We start from the raw sequence: 18,310 nt of genomic DNA on the forward strand, positions 1-18,310 counted from the left end.
TATCTTTTTGGGCCACATATTTCGCAAGAGGCGAATCAACCCACGCTCACCATTTTCTTATAATATATTTGGTGGTTTCTCTGAGGTGATGCCGTATTCGGAAATTGCACATCTGTCACAAAGTCGTAATAAATAAAGAAATAGATAATAAAATGAATAAAAACAGAAATGATAACATAAATGATTAAATTATCCTGAAAACGGATGGAAAATGTTATGAAATCAGGAAAGTTCTGTTAGCCCAAACGCGATGTATTTTCTAATATCATTTGATCTAAAATGTGAAGAGAATTCTGTTGCCTGCACTGGCGTTAAATCAAAGGAATATCATATCTTCCTTCATTATATATTTGTTTCTTTTTCTTTTCAATCGTAAGATATAATAACGTTTATTTTATTAACCTTTGTGCGCTCTTTCGTCGGTATACTAAAAATGAAAAATAACACCGATACAAATACCGTTATTGTTATTGCAGCTGTTGTCGTTAATAATTGCTAATATGATCGAAACTGGGCAAAGAATTTTTCATCACATATTCATTAGTGTTCGTTGTTCAAAGTCAAATGTTTGTTTTCGATTTACTTGTTTACTCAATCATTCATAAATTGAAGACCTCGTATTTATGAAGATATAGTGAGGTAACATTTATTTACGATTCTTCAACATATATATATATATATATATATATATATATATATATATATATATATATATATATATATATATATATATATATATATATATATATATATATATATATAATATATGTGTGTGTACTTATGTATATATGTATATATATACTTATGTATATATGTATATACATATATATATAAATAAATATACATAAACTACAGTTCATTTGATCAACTGCTACGACAGCCTATGTTTTCATCAATAGAAAATGAACAACATAAAATTCTTTATATATCTTTTGGAGAATTCTGAGTAAAAGCTCCCCACTTATTTTCAAGTTATGAATTATCAAAAATTATATTTATGCATGTTTTTACATATAGATACGTATTCATTTATGTATATACTCTCGTATATACATAAATATATATACATATATATATATATGTGTATAACTGAATCATGAAAATATGGAACGTGATGAATATTTAAATAAAGATGAAATCCACAAAGGAAAGGGAAACACTGGAGTGCTGCGAGGTCTTTCGACTCTGTCGTCCTTTACTTAGTAGACTAAGTAAAGGACGGCAAAATCAGCCACAGCACTCAACCATTCCTTCTCCTCTTCGTGATTTTTCTTTATATATATATATATATATATATATATATATATATATATATATATATATATATAATTATATTTAATATATAATTATTTTTAATCTTAACTTGAAAATAACTGGGGTGCATTCACTCAGAATTCTCCAGAAGATATATAAAAACTTTTATGTAGTTCTTTTCTATTGATGAAAACGTAGACTGTCGCAGCAGTTTATCAGCTGAACTATGATTTAACAAAGTTGAAACAGCTAAAAGCAGATGTTGAAGACGTACGACGAAAGCCTGAACCACTAAAATGGTCACCATCCTTCGGAGAAGGTGAACAAGACCGCGTATCCAACGACAGAAAGTACTTTTTCAAAAGCAACTCTGTAATTATTCCCAGACGTATTTTAAAACTTTTTTCTGTTTGTAGTGTTTTTGGGGGCTATCTTGTTTTACTTATTTAGTTATTTTGCCAGAAGACAAATACTCACTTCTTTAACTAATCAGCTCTTCATTTTGCACTTCTCTCAAGCCTGGATAAAAGAAAGGGTCTGAGCGCTAATTATAAATGCATGCAATAAGTATATATATATATATATATATATATATATATATTATACATATACATATATATATATATATATATATATATATATATGTATATATATATATATATATATATTATATATATATATATATACATATTATACATATATATATGTATATATATATATATATATATATATATATATATATATATATTAATTATATACAACTATGTGTACAAATTCATATGGAGTCTTGAATAATTTATCGCCTATATATATAGTTAAAATGTAAATTAGTATTGTTTTTATATATATGCACCTATTTTACAACTCGCAAAATTCATAGTCTTGAATAATTTTCGTCATTTAAAATGCGAAATTAGTGATTGTTCTTTCTATGTAGTATTTCACTCGCAATAGAAATTTCGTATTAAATGCGCTAGTGATTGCCTTTCAGGAGTATATCATTACAAATATGTAAATGTATATGTCAGAACATATCATCAAATATATAAATGTATATATATATATATATATATATATATATATATATATATATATATATATATATACATACATATTTTATGAACATATATAATTTATATACGTACATAAATAAATTATATATATATACATATATATATATATATATATATATATATATATATATATATATATATATATATATATACACATGCAGTTTTCCAATGAAGCTACTATTTAATCAATACTATATTCTACATCCACACCGGGTGAGTTTGTATCCATCTCAGGCAAATCTTCGGAATTCACTTCTCTCCTTCCATTTTCCCCTGGGTGTTAATCGGAATATTTTCTTCTTTAAGAGACAGGTCTATCGCTTCTTGGAAGTTAGCCCCCCCCCTCCCTCGCCCCCATTCCTTCAACCAACACCGCCCCCCCTTCCCTGCAACTCAGTATCATATCCTTTCTGTTAGGGCCTGGCTAGGAAATATTATTGCAAAGGTCTGGGTCTTGATTTAATGATTATTGTTATAATGACCTTTACATTAAAAGAAAATATATATAACCAAACTGGAATTTTTTGCAATTTCAATTTGCGTACTTATTTATTGAGGCAAATTAACACTAATATGGTCAATATAATCTCTTTTGTTAATTGCCAACACTGCCTTGTCTTGTCAGCGAAAGATTAGAAATTCTTGTACCATTTGCCGTTATGACGTGGAGTTGCAGAGGATAACTGACATATGCCAAAAAATAAATAGAACTTCTTTCCTAATACAAAAAAAAAAAAAAATCAAACATTCCCCGTAAGTCTCATCCTGCAATTGTTCAAACATTTTCTCTCAAACCAGAAGAAAGAAAATGAATAAATAAACTTTCGGAATCAAAATATCTGTCTCTTTTTCTCGTTTTTTTTTTTTTCAACGAGTGGAGTTGCATCGCCAAATAAATAATTCTTTCTGTCGCTGCCTTCTTTTTCTTTTGAATGTCACGCCACGACGAAATCGGAATCATTTAATTATCAGTTCTGCTTATTCGGATATGGATCGTCCCTGGACCCAAACTTATGTATATGTATATATATATATATATATATATATATATATATATATATATATATATATATATATATATATATATATATATATATATATATATATATACTGTATATATAATATATCTATATATATACATATACACATTGTATGCATGTACAGTATAATGCAGCGCTGAGGCCCCTTTCTTTTATCCGGTTTGAGAGAAGTGGAAATGAGGAGCAGAGTTAGTTAAAGAAAGGAGTATTTATCTCCAGGCAAAATAATTAAATAAGTAAAGTAAGATCACCCTGAAAAACACTAAAAAACGAAATAGAAAGTTTTAAGATATATATCATCTTCGCTGCGGCACCAACATTCCAATCTTCTTCTTCTTCATCGTTTAAAGTGCCTTTTCCCGTTTTTTATATTCCAATCAACAAGACGAAAAATAAAACTTCACAGATATCAACTATCTGGATTTATTTTGCTTTCCAAACCATGAGTATGAAATAGCATTCATTCAAAGTTTATCTTGAGTCCAGGAAATGACATCGAGATCTTTCAGCCAAAAAGGCTCTAAACATCTTAGATTTAGTCGTCAGGAATCGTCAGGAATCGTCAGGAATCGTCAGGAGAGGTTTTCCAGCGTCAGCGACACAAAATTATCTCTACCAGGCCCACCACGATCGATATCGCTAAGCAAAAGGCGTACACGATGAACACTCCCTGGGAAGACATAAAAAGCAGAATATCATAAGTACTAGGAGAGAGAGAGAGAGAGAGAGAGAGAGAGAGAAAATGATTCAAATGCCTGTTGACAATGAAAGTAATTATGCACTATAACACCCGCCCAAGAAATTTCATTATTTAACAAATTCTTATGAATAAAAAGCACCGGAATTAGGATAATGAAACATGTCATCAGGTATGCGCAAAATCAATGAACTCGGTATGCATTCTTTTTTTTTATTTTTTCATTTTTACTCTAACTCTATCAAGATCTAATAAGAAAGAACAATAGCCTGCTAGAGACCATTCCATGGGAGACAGGTAGAAAGTCATTATTATACAGCAAAGATCAAAATGGTAATCTGTCAATGAGATATTCTACAGGTTATCTAATGAGCAGGTAAAGACCCAAAGTTTCCTGAAGAAGCGCTGAATGCTTTGGAAGGCGGCGCCCTTGAGCCATACGTGACTTTACTTCTGACATCTCTTATTATAGACGAATGCTTGATTGAATATCATTATTAATAAGATGCATTTTGATAAATAGAGGTATAAATTCATTTGAGATAAACCGCCAGTCATTATTTACCTGCAGATCTATGATATTCAGAGGCCTGGATGCTTCCTCTGCCTTCCCTCCTCGCGTTAAATTCATTTCCCTTCGGAAGTCTTCGGCAAGTTTCTGGAAATTAAACAATCAGGCGTTTTACGAAGCTGTATCTATCTATCTATCTATCTATCTATCTATATATATATAGATATATTTATGTATGTATATATATATATATATATATATATATATATATATATATATATATATATATATATATATATATGCACTTTACTTTTTAGATAAATACACGAAGGAATAAATATTTAATATAATAATTTCCTATGCTCAGGTTGGTATTGATATATATTTGTTAAAGTATTTGCATACATATATATATGTGTGTGTGTGTGTGTGTGTGTGGGTATATAAGTAACTGAGTATGATAATGAAAGTAAAGGAACCTTGACACTGATAACAAGATCCCAGTTACCATAGGCTAATGGACTACGCTTGAAGACACGGAAACTGAATAAACTTCAGTACGAATCCATTTCTGACCATCTTAATCCATCCCCTGCTGGAGGATACACACCACAATTAAAATCATCACAACTTCCTTCTGGAGGAAGAACTTAAAACTTACGTTACGCCAGTAGGTGGGGAGGCCGGCTTCGACGAAACGCTGCAAGTACTTGTCGAACTTGTGCTTCCAGGCAGTCTTCTTCGGGTAGATCCACCCGACGTAGCTCGGGAAGAACACCTCCTCCAGGAAGTAGGTGTTCCAGGCTTTGTGGAGGATGACCATGTAGCGGAAATACTCAGTGCCTTCCAGGAACGCTGCGGCTCCTTTCTCCACCTGGAATTTGTTTCCAAAAACAGCGAAATGATTCCTATCTTGAAATTAAACCATTCCAGAATTTCTTAACTGGATGATGGTTTGTTTAGATTAAGCTGGCCTTATGCCAGCGCGGATACTTCACTAAAGGTCGGCTGCAAGCTCGGTAAGGAGTTGAAGGGTGTGGGAAGCCAGGTGTGGACCTAAGAACTCAGTCCATTTATCGATGCGATTGCTTAGCCAAATCACTGAGTCACTTATAAATGCATAGGGCTGGCCACAATGGTTTTTTAAGGTAAAATAAGTAAAACAACGTTAAAGAAGCTTGACTGTTATGTGGGGAGAGATTGCAGGTTATGAAGGTAAAGCTATCACAGGTAATAAATGGAAATTTAGACGGATTACAGTGCAAAATATAAAAATAATCTCATATAATATCACTTTAAAACGCAAAACCTATTCTTTGGAAGTGACTCTCTCTCTCTCTCTCTCTCTCTCTCTCTCTCTCTCTCTCTCTCTCTCTCTCTCTGACTTAGCCTCCCCACGTACCATATCAAAGCCAGCCTGGTAGTCGTAGTTGGGTAAGAGCTGCAATTTTTCTCCCAAAATCATTAGGGTTTTGTCTCCTGACTGTTGCATGACGCTGGGCATGTAATTCCCATAATCAACCATCACAGGTCTGAAAATGGAAAGATTCTACATTGGAATTTTATTAAATCGCAAATGGTATAATAGGAATATTGACAGTATACCAATATATCTATTGTGTCAATAGATAGACTGGCGCTGTGTGGGGTGGGGTGGGGCCGGTGTTTAACAATATTATGTGTCAAACACCGGCCCCCCTAACTCTCACACAGCGACAGTCTATCTTGCACGAACTCTAGCTTTTCTTGGATATTATCGCCCATCTACTCGAATACTCCTTGCCACTCTTGCATCACTCAGCTCTTCCGGCCATGTGTACTCCGCAATCAAAAAAATCCTCGAAATACTCACTCCATCGGTCAAGAGCAGCACTATCTTCCGACAGAATTTACCCACTAGCCTGCTCTAATCGGAGATCTATGTGGTCATTTATATTTGCCTCCTGACTTAATTCACAAAACAACTCCCTAAAGTATCGCCCTTCTATTTACATCATTTGCCTTCTTCATCTTCTCTTCTACCAAGCAATTGCACTTCAAATAATATATGTGCTCCCAACTGTATGAATGTTATTATTTACGTGAGATCCGATTCTGCAACCTCTTGCAGAGTCTTCATCTTCTGCGCTTTGGCGGGAATCGTGATGAAAGCGATGAGGTTGCCAGTGTACGATATCGAGAGAATCATTGCCATCAGCCACCAGTTCCCAACGAATATTCTGAAAGGAAAACTTCACTGTGTACAAAGATCAGAAAACAATCTTCATAGGGTTATGCGTTCAAACCGTACATGAGAACACACAAAGCTGATGCCACAACCTGAAAATAATGATTAAAAGGGCAAGGTGAAAGAAAAACCACTAGGTACAGATACTAAGGTGCGAGATTGTCAGAAACAAAGTCTGATAAAGAGAAAAATCAAGCACCACACGTGTAGCTTAATCATTGAGCTTAGAGCGATGTGAATGGATGCTCAAGTGTTCTCAAACCCGTAAATCTGAGTTATGCGATGACTTATAGACTATTACAACGTAAGAGCCCATTTTTTTTACCTTTGCCATATTTCCTTCCTGTTGATTACGTTATTTACTGTCCCGCCAACTATTCTCATCAGATTAGAATTACATGAGGCCTCTAACCCAGAGCTCTCTTCTTTCTCCATGTTGTCTGAACTCAACAGATTACGTAAACGATAAAAAAAAGATGAGGCCTGGGGCTTCGATCAAAATCGCTCATTTCATTTTTGAGTAAAGATGTAATTTGATGCTTCCTTTAATACGTCAGATTACCTAATGGACAAGTGAGACGAAGCGGGTGAAAAGTCCAGCCACAGGAGAGCCTTGATGACCTCCATGAACATCGAACCCGTGTCGCGTGTCATTACGCCCTTGAGCTGCGAAGAAGAAGAACAAAAAGACTGATGTTTGTTTTTGCAATTATACAATCCGTAATGTGTGATTAAGACACAATTGAAAAATATTTCACTTGGTTCCAACATCTGATTGAGGATTAGGACACTTCTTTCGAATGAACACCAAATACTTTGGAAGCTTAAATATCAAAGTCAGTGGGCCCTGTGGGCTTCCTACATAAGAATAGGGTCCATCTTCTGAATAATAATAGAAATAATAATGTACAAGATCCTGATGGGATTTATCACCCGATGAAAAACGATACAATATTCGCTGAGACTTACTTATTATTTAATATCGAATTTGAATTCCAAACACGGATATTCCATATAAGAACATGTTTACATTTGAAGTAAGGCTATTCAGTAGAAAACACACTCTCTGACCACAGGGTCCCTATACTGATGAATGCATGGGAGATCCATTTCGGACTGACAGTTTTACAAAGTGGAAATTTTATCACATCCAGTCTCCGCTGATAACCATCGAAATTTTATCATGTGGAGTGAGCTGTCTGATGAATTTTACACGGAATTTTATCAAAATTTATTCATTCATTCTCAAGATAACTTTTTTTAAAACCAAGGCACATAAGTGATAGAAAATAGGTGGTCACAGGCTATTTATTAGCAGAAGAATGCACCCATTGCGTGGCCCCGACCCGATGATTAGTTTTTGGATCGTGGTAATAAATAGAATTTCTAATTACTGTTCAAATCTTTACCCTTCAAAAATCTAAATTTTCATTTTCCTATTTTTTTTCAGTTTATCTTATTTTTATGCAGTAAAATCGGCATTTGGTTGCTTGTTCTTGACCTGTGTGTTAAGAAAATTAAATATATTCTGGTTATACAGACATTTCAAATATATCAAAGAAAAATACAAGTGCACACACACATACATATATATATATATATATATATATATATATATAAATATATATATATATATATATATATAGATATATATATATATATATCATACTCTGAACTTACTCGAGGTTAGGTTCCAGAGCCCCTCGCGCAGGGTGAATTTCTGCGTAAGATGGCATAGTCTCTAAAAATGCTAATAAATGCTTATTTCTAAAGTTTAAACACTAAATATGACCATAAATTTTTAAGTTAACTTTTAAATTAAATTAAAGTTACTGTAATTTCATTTAAAAGTTCGCTTAATAAATTACCCTTAAAACAGAGAAACAAATGGTTGACATAAAAATTGAGAGTTAGAAGAGAATTTCTCTCTCTCTCTCCCCTTCCAACCGATCTATTTTTAGAATCGTCTCAACCTCTTTTTAACAGCTTCTTTATTCTGCATCTCTTTCTCTTAATTCTGAAATGCTTTTTCATGAACAAATAGTGTTTAATATTTTGACTAATACAACTCTTAGTTATTATGTCTCTATGTTTTAGAACGTATGTGCCACACTAGCACATTTACACTTCGTAGACGATACAGGTCAAATTAGATCAATTTCAACTATCTACTGTACAGGTAAAGACGTACAGAGAATTAATAAGTTGTAAAAATGTGTGAGAGCTAACTATGAAGAGAGAGAGAGAGAGAGAGAGAGGTAAGGGTTGTCCTTACTTAAGAGAGTGAAATTATTTATCAGTTATTACGGAAATTAATGGTTGACTTAAGAATATAGAAGTGTGTGACTCTCTCCCCCATTCCACCGATCTATTTTTAGAAGTCTTCTCAACCTCGTTTTTAAAAACTTCTTTATTCTGTCACTTTCTCTTTGTTCTGAAATGCTCTATGTTCCGAAATGCTCTGTATTGATGTTTTAGAATGGCACATTTACAGTTTGTAAACGGTACAGGTAAAATTAGATCAATTCAAAATTATCTACTGTACAGTTAAAGACATACAGGGAAACAGTGCTGTAATACGTAGGTTGGCTAACTTCGAATGAGAGAGAGAGAGAGAGAGAGAGAATTACAAGAAAAAAAATTTGACCACTGATTAGCAACACTCCCTTCTTGTCATGTTAAATGACATGTCTGACAACTTTGCCTTCCACCTTCTTACAAAAGATGAGGGAAGAATTTGTTTGTTCAAGATAATAGGAATTTTGTAATTACATTTATTATTATTATTATTATTATTATTATTATTATTATTTGAAAATTAGTACTTATTATTAAGTAAAAGTTTATTTATCATACAAATAAACATACCTGTATACATGAACCATAAAATTCATCTCAATAAAAGAGAGAGAGAGAGAGAGAGAGAGAGAGAGAGAGAAAAGAGAGAAAAATTATTACTTTTGATAATATTTAATGTTATTTAATTTACACATAAAAGCTTGAAAACTTATAAATTACATAAAAAACAAACACTTTCACAGGGTTTCTCAGTGTTCGCGTGTCTGTGAAAAACTCGTGTATGACCATTAGTTAGGTTCCAATGAAAAATTTGTGTGTCTGTGAATTCATTGCAACTCAAATCATTGCAAGTTCGAGGTATTACTGTATATATATATATATATATATATATATATATATATATATATATATATATATATATATATATATATATATATATATATATATACACATATAAATTTATATATACATATATATATGTATGTTTTCATTCCATTTTTTAAGGGGTCATCAAAATGGAGCTAAAGATAAAATGAAGTCATGTGCAAATCAGTAACAGATGCAATTGTTTGTTTACCTTTTTCAAGCACAACAGGAAGAGAGGCACAAACAAGAGTGTCATCCCGACAGCGATCCAGGTGACCCAGCTGGAAGAAGAAGGACATAAGTGACCTATGTGTTATTGAAAACGTACTTCAGTCGATGGAATCACGTCCAGCTGGTGCATTATTTAGTCTGGAGAAATTCATCTATAAAAGGTATATATAAAGAAATGCATTTCTAGAAACGAAACTATGCGAAGAACAAATATATATTATTATTATTATTATTATTATTATTATTATTATTATTATTATTATTATTATTATTATTCAGAAGATGAAGCCTATTCATATGGAACAAGCCCACAGGGGCCACTGACTTGAAATTCAAGCTTCCAAAGAATATGGTGTTCATTAGGAAGAAGTAAGAGGAGGTAAAGGGAAATGCAGAAAGAAGAGATCCCACTTATTAAAAAAGAAAAATAAATTAATTAACGAATACATAATTTTATAAATATTCTGCTGTTCGCCCTCTTTGCATTTTATTGTAGGAAAAAATACACAAACAAAGACAAGAAGGCGTCTTCGAATATGCAGGACTACGCTGGGTATTTAAAAAAGTAACGTCTTTAGCAGGAATAGTTAGCATTAGGGGCGTAAACCCATAGGGAGGGTTTCACCAAGTAACCTCTATTGAAGGTGGTCTTAAAGCTTCCTTTTCCCTGTTCTGTGTTCGGTGATGTTTGTCAAATTTCCAGACTGCCCGAAGCGTAGGCCTCTGACACTACAGCCGCCCTGGTTTGACCGGAGACAGGGCAGGGAGAGATTCGAGAGCGTGCGAGACATGCGCATTGCATGTAACTAACTTCTTTGTACTTGCCCTCTTACTGTTTTCATTGATATTAGTGAGAACCACGGCCATTTTCAAGACTTCTGATCGTCTGTTGTATGCACAACAACCTACGTCCACGGTAAGTTTGAAATTTGCCAAATTTTCGTCGACTTGCTGGTATCTCTTCTGTATTTCCAGTTCCTTTGTTTTCCCTCTTTGCCACCATCTACGATAATAGGATTTAAGCAATTTACTTTTATGAAGTCTAGTGTAAGAATAATTAATGTTGTCTAGTGATCCTGTGTAAACTATTCCCGTGCAGTAAATAGGAATTAGGGAATGTTAAGTAAATAATTTTCAGCATTCAGGAAGCCCTGCGTCTCGATCCCATTGTTCGGAAGAGAAATACCCTGTACCAGTACTAAATTGCGTACGACATATAGTAGTGCAGACACCCGTTGTGTTAAAACTTTACATGAAGCAAAGGGAAAATTTACTGTGTCCGATGTGGGCCATAGTTCATGTAATTTCCTTGCTAACTACACATTCTTTCTTTGTCGGGACCAATTGGGAAGTAAGGGGGGTTTAATGTAATTCATGTGCTTATCGCTTGTATTGTGGTTCCCGGGCTGGCGGCCTTATTCCATTAAGTAATTGTCTGTCTTTGAGGTTAACTTTTAGCTTTAAATGGCAGGTTACGTGTGTCCTTGGCAATTCAAGGCCTCATAAATTACATTACTTAATTAATAAACTCATCAGCCAAGTCGAACAGTATTAGGGTAGCAAGGCACTGCACCTTCGCTTGAACTTCTGTCCATTGCAAACTGTCTTTTCGCTTCAGCTTCCTCATTCGTAGCACAGGCTCTTGCCGAGTAAAGAACGATTTCGGTGACCACTTTACCTGAAGGGGAAGATGATTGACGGCCACCTCGGAGGTGCATCTGGGTTCCTGATGACGAAGGAATCGGAATCCAGGAAGTATGGGACACTGAAATCCACCGCCTGGAATCGGTCCTCCACCAGAGACATCACGTTGATGCAAAAGTCCCTTTTCATTTTTTTTTTTTTTTTTGGTTTTATGATTTGTGTGTGTGTGTGTGTGTGTTTTTTTTTTGCAGTGAAAGAAGATAAAGAGTAGGGATCGATTAGATTGATTATTATTTCAATTCAAGAGATAGATGGAAAGGAAGAATTGAGGGAATGGATGGCAGATAAATTGGAAGAAACATTAATGAAAATTGTGGGAGAAGAAGAAAAGAAGAAATAGAGAGAACAAAAGAAAAAGAGTAGGGATCGATCAGACTGATTATTCTTTTAATTCAAGAGACAGATGGAAAGGAAGAATTGAGGGAATGGAAACTGATAGATTAAAAGAAACATTAGTGAAAATAGTGAGAAAAGAACAGAAGAAATAGAGAGAACAAAAGAAAAAAAGTAGGGATCGGTCAGACTGATTATTACTCTAATTCAAGAGACAGATAGAAAGGAAGAATTGAGGGAATGGAGACTGATAAATTAAAAGAAACATTAGTGAAAATAGTGGGAAAAGAACAGAAAAGAACAGAAGAAGTAGAGAGAGCAATAGACTAATACAGATGAACTGAAGTGACAGGATGATCTATTTTGTGGACAGGGACGGTAAAAAAAGAATAGAGGAACAACAGCATCAAAGAGCAATAAAATGGGAAACGTATACCTTCATCATCTTCATGCTGAAGACGTTTACCCAATGATCAGTCAGGGAAAAAGAAAGAGAATATTTCATAAAACATGTAACTGTGTGTTGATTATTTCCATTCTTCACAGTCTTTTCAAAAGTAACTTTCTGCAAGTAACATCAGCGTCATATACTTTTATAGCTAAGGTTGGATTACATGCATACCGAATTTTTCATATTTTAGGCAAACTAAAATTTCGAAACTTTTATTTAGAACAGAAATATTTTCGTCAGCTAAATCTATTACGGAAAATTCTTTTTTTTTTTTTTACGGACAAGTTTAAGTTCAACGGAACGGTTAAGTCAAGAGGAAAATAACTGAAGAACAACTTGGATAAACAAAGGTGCTCTTACTTTTCTCTTCTCCACACCTCTCCGATCATCCCCCGCCAAGAACCGTTGTGGAAGTCTCCCCAGAGATGGTCCTTGGGCAAGTCATACACCTGGGAACAAATTTCATGCATCTAAGATTAATTTCGCTCTTAGAAACGAAATTCATGAAACCCTGCTGAAACTAAGCCATGGAATAAAATTCTGTTATTTTGAGAAACAGTGTAGGCCTGCTATTCACAGACACTGCCTAGGCTTAGTACTAGTCATAGGCAGTGACAGGGCATAGCCTCGCATGTTCAGTATACATCATATACACTGCAGAGACCTGATGTCTCGAAACTTTACGTGATTGATTGCTGTTTATTCCTCGAATTTTCTTAACTGTATTCGTCACACCATAAAACTGAGCTTGACAGACCTCGCAGAGTTACTTGCCTTGTAAGTGAAATTGAGGCGGTGGGCAATATCGTCCAGCATGTAGACACACATGCCGTAGGTGTCCTCGAGATTTTTCCCCTTCACCATGTACGGGAAATCGTCGGCCCAACTGGACAGGTGGAAGTAGTAACCGTGGAAACTTTCGAATCTGTCGGGAAATAGGATGTCGAAGGTCAAGGTGTCCTTTGGTGAACCTATGGACCCTCTCTTAATAGCCTTGTTCCCTTTTCTAAAGGCTTCGTAGACCAGAATCTCATAGAGAGTGCGAGACCGAACCCTTCGGTCCTGCTGCAGGAGAGTGCAGTAAGGGCTGTGGCTAAATAATTTGTGCCCCAGGAGGACCGCTGCATTCTCATCCCCACCAGCATTGATCAGTAGCAGGTGATCAGGGGTCCATACCAAGTCTGGCATGCCGTCTGCAAACGCCTTCACAGTCACCAATTCCCGGAAGAAAAGAATGTGGACGTCCATGCCGTCGTTATAATGCCCCATCCATAACTCACCTACTAATTCCTGGTCACTGATGTTTACTATTATTAACTTGGACTGAGATTCCTCATTCAAAAGACGGCTAACGTCATTCCTTGTTTCGGGGTGATCGTCGTGAAGAAGGATGATGTTGTAGTCCGCTGCAATGATTCGGAAGATGTGTATGAGTAAATCTGATGCAGATAAAGTGGTATTGGTGACATTTCGTCCAGTAAGGGGTAGGATTGCAATACCCCTTGTCGCACTGGGAACCTCCACTGGATCTAATGTCTGGATGGCTGTGGTTGATTCTAGTTGACTTGAGCTCTCAGGACCTTCGTCCTCAGCGGCATCCATGTCTGCAAGAGCTTCTGTGTCCTCTGGAATGTCTGTTCGAAGATGGAGCGCTCGCCGGTAGTCCCGATTCTGAAGCTGCATGACAATTCCAGCCTCTGACAATATGGAATGGGGGAATAACTTGTGTTTGACCAAAGGCTTTTGATACCCGGTGTCAAGGTCCTGGTCAAGTGATAGGCTGGTCTCGGGCCAGCCATCATTGACACTTTTCAATTCATTCCAGGTCACACCACGCTGACTGGAAGTGCTGGGGATCAGCGACATCGAGATGATGATTGTGTACATCACCTGAAAACAAAAACAACGAAAGTTTTCACTGAGGAAAAACCAATGAGTTTTTGCTCTCATGCTTACAGATCTGGACACATGCATAATTAAATTACTCACACAGTCTCACATAATCATCCGACCATGAAGAGGAGACATATCCCGCACTGCGAATCTACAGCGACATAATCCATCTGTATCTATTTAAAATATTTTACCAGAAAGGTGAGTTATCCTTTCATACTTGTACCTATTCATTCACCAGCACATTAAGGGAAATGTTTACGTTAAAGTAAATGAATATATAGATAAAAACACTATTGCCTTTATTCAACGAACATGAAAACACGAGTATGCCTATCATTACAGACGTTAACTTTAATTTCAAATGTTTTTTTGCAGAGAGGGAAACGGTTTGCACGCCCTCAAGAACAGCAATGTTTGATGGATTCAGTCATATATATTCATTTAAAAGATGAAAATGTAAGAGCCCTGACACCTCTCTTAAACACGTGTGTGTGCGTGTGTTCGTCGTCCATCGGGTGGACAAGACAACAGAACATCTCGTTTTCTTTCTCTAAAGGGAACGCGATTTCAAAATATTTCCGTCTGTTTCTCTAACCATTGTTGTTTTGATGTATGTACAATCACCACTACTTGCATTGCCATGCAAACATTGTAATCATGTACTAATAATGTTCCAAAAGAATCTTCTGTATCAAACTGTGTGTGTTTTGTTTGTGAAGATGCCAAACGTCTCGCCATTTCCATATATTATGCAACTGCATTGTATTCATTAATCTGTCTTGAATCTCAAACAATTGTACATATGTAGAATTTCTGGCCTTTCCATTGATATATGTTTCATCACTGTATGTTAATCATGTCTCTCAATATCGCCATCTGTTTGTCTGCCGACAAACACAGATGCCAGTCTGTACCTCTGTTTTTACCTGTCTGTGTGTCACTACTTTTACCGCTCACGCATCAATAACATCTTCGAAGATTCTATTGCCATAAAATATCGACAAAAATTATAATCAGAGCCCGTGCTTGCTGAAGACCAGCTAAAAATAACAACAACAATGACTGACGGTGGGAGGATCTCATCGTTATCGAACTCACCAATAAACGAACATCGTCAGTATGTTGCTCAATTTTGGAGTGTCCTTACAAAAAATACTTTTGTTTCTTTCATCGTCTGTACATATACTCAACAATTTGATTCATTTACTTGTGTTAAATGGGGGAAAAAGAACTGCATTCTTTCCCGTTGGAGAGAGAGAGAACACACACTTTCATTGGAGATACATTTTCCCAAGAGAAGGCATCACTCTTTTTGCCGTTGTTAAATAATTTCATTTTCTTTAACAAAAAAGGGCACTCTTTCCCCAAAGACATATACATACATTAAGATATTGCTGATAATAATAAAAACACGCACATACATATTTCCCATGCATAAATTTTGTTTCTATGTTTTTGAATTAGAGGAAGGTTATCGACAAAATTAAAATCGCATTGGAGAGCATGATTGTTGAAGGAATTCCCTCTAATGAAATAACAGCACCAATGGCTGACGATTGCAGGGCTTAACTCGTTATCGTTTTCTCGTTCCTTTGTATCGTGAAGATCGTCTGTTGATATTATTCGTTTGGAGGGCTGTTTGTCGTTCTGCTTTTTAACGAGATGTTACCTAGAGCTTTCCCATGGGGCGTCTGATTCAGTGAACTCAACAGATGTTTATGCATGTCTATGTATCAAAGGAGAGAGAGAGAGAGCATGCACTCTTTCCCATTGGAGAAGAGAGATGCACTCTTTCCCATTAAAGAGAGAATAAACCCTTTCCCATTGGAGAGAGAAGAGCATGCACTCTTTCCCACTGGAGAGAGAGAGCATGCATTCTTTCTCACTCTCCCATTGGAGAGGAAGAGCATGCACTCTTCCCATTGGAGAGAGAGAGCATGCACTCTTTCCATTGGAGAGAGAGAGATGTACTCTTTTCCAGGAGAGGGGAGAGAGCATGCACTCTTTCCCATTAGAGGAAGCATGCACTCTTTCCATTGGAGAGAGAGAGCATGCACTCTTTCCGATAGAAACATGCTCTTTCCCATTGGAGAGAGAGAGCATGCAGATTGGAGAGCATGCACTCTTTCCCATTGGAGAGAGAGAGAGAGCACTAAGAGAGGAGAGAGAGAGAGAGCATGCACTCTTTCCATTGGAGAGAGAGAGCATGCACTCTTTCCATTGGAGAGAGAGAGAGCATACTCTTTCCCATTGGAGAGAGAGATGCACTCTTTCCGTGGAGAGAGAGAGCATGCACTCTTTCCCATTGGAGAGAGAGAGAGCATGCACTCTTTCCCATTGGAGAAAACATGCACTCTTTCCCATTGGAGAAACTAGAGATACATGACTCTTCCCATTGAGAGAGAGAGAGCATGCACTCTTTCCATTGGAGAGAGAGAGAGAGCAGCTTTCCCATGCACTCTTTCCCATTGGAGAGAGAGAGCATGCACTCTTTCCCATTGGAGAGAGAGAGAGAGCATGCACTCTTTCCCATTGGAGAGAGAGAGAGCATGCACTCTTTCCCATTGGAGAGAGAGAGAGCATGCACTCTTTCCCATTGGAGAGAGAGCATGCACTCTTTCCCATTGGAGAGAGAGAACATGCACTCTTTCCCATTGGAGAGAGAGAGCATGCACTCTTTCATTGGAGATAGAGAGAAGGCATGCACTCTTTCCCCATTGGAGATAGAGAGCATGCACTCTTTCCCATTGGAGATAGAGAGAGAGCATGCACTCTTTCCCATTGGAGAGAGCATGCACTCTTTCCCATTAGAGAGAGAGAGAGCATGCACTCTTTCCCATTGGAGATAGAGAGAGAGCATGCACTCTTTCCCATTGGAGAGAGAGAGAGAGCATGCACTCTTTCCCATTGGAGAGAGAGAGAGCATGCACTCTTTCCCATTGGAGAGAGAGAGCATGCACTCTTTCCCATTGGAGAGAGAGAGAGCATGCACTCTTTCCCATTAGAGAGAGCATGCACTCTTTCCCATTGGAGAGAGAGAGAGCATGCACTCTTTCTCATTGGAGATAGAGAGAGAGCATGCACTCTTTCCCATTGGAGAGAGAGAGAGCATGCACTCTTTCTCATTGGAGATAGAGAGAGAGCATGCACTCTTTCCCATTGGAGAGAGAGAGAGCATGCACTCTTTCCCATTGGAGAGAGAGAGAGAGCATGCACTCTTTCCCATTGGAGAGAGAGAGAGCATTCACTCTTTCCCATTAGAGAGAGAGAGAGAGCATGCACTCTTTCCCATTGGAGAGAGAGCATGCACTCTCTCCATTGGAGAGAAGCCATACTACCTTTTCCCATGAGGGTGTCCCCAGGAGGAGCCTCTCTCACCTGGATTAGGACCACTCAGTCGACCAACTATCAGGTATGTAACATCCTATCCTAATATGACAGTATATTCCATATGACGCCGCACCCGCTATTTGTTCGATTTCCCTTCCGTCATATGTGAGGAAATGTTTAAAATAAATTTCTGAAGTGTTGATGCCGATATTGCCGAAAATCTCAAGGAAAATGGAATCTCTTTAGGAAAACTTGAAAATGTTAATAACTTTTGATGAAATGGAAAAAAGAGAGAAAACTAATATTTGGAAAAATGTGGAGTAAATATTACTTGGGAATATCAATGCAAAATGAGAGAAGATACAACATTTAGGAAATCATGGTCATAAACGTGAAAA

This window comes from Macrobrachium rosenbergii, chromosome 23 (genome assembly GCF_040412425.1).
Source record: "Macrobrachium rosenbergii isolate ZJJX-2024 chromosome 23, ASM4041242v1, whole genome shotgun sequence".
In the NCBI taxonomy this organism is placed as follows: Eukaryota; Metazoa; Arthropoda; class Malacostraca; order Decapoda; family Palaemonidae; genus Macrobrachium; species Macrobrachium rosenbergii.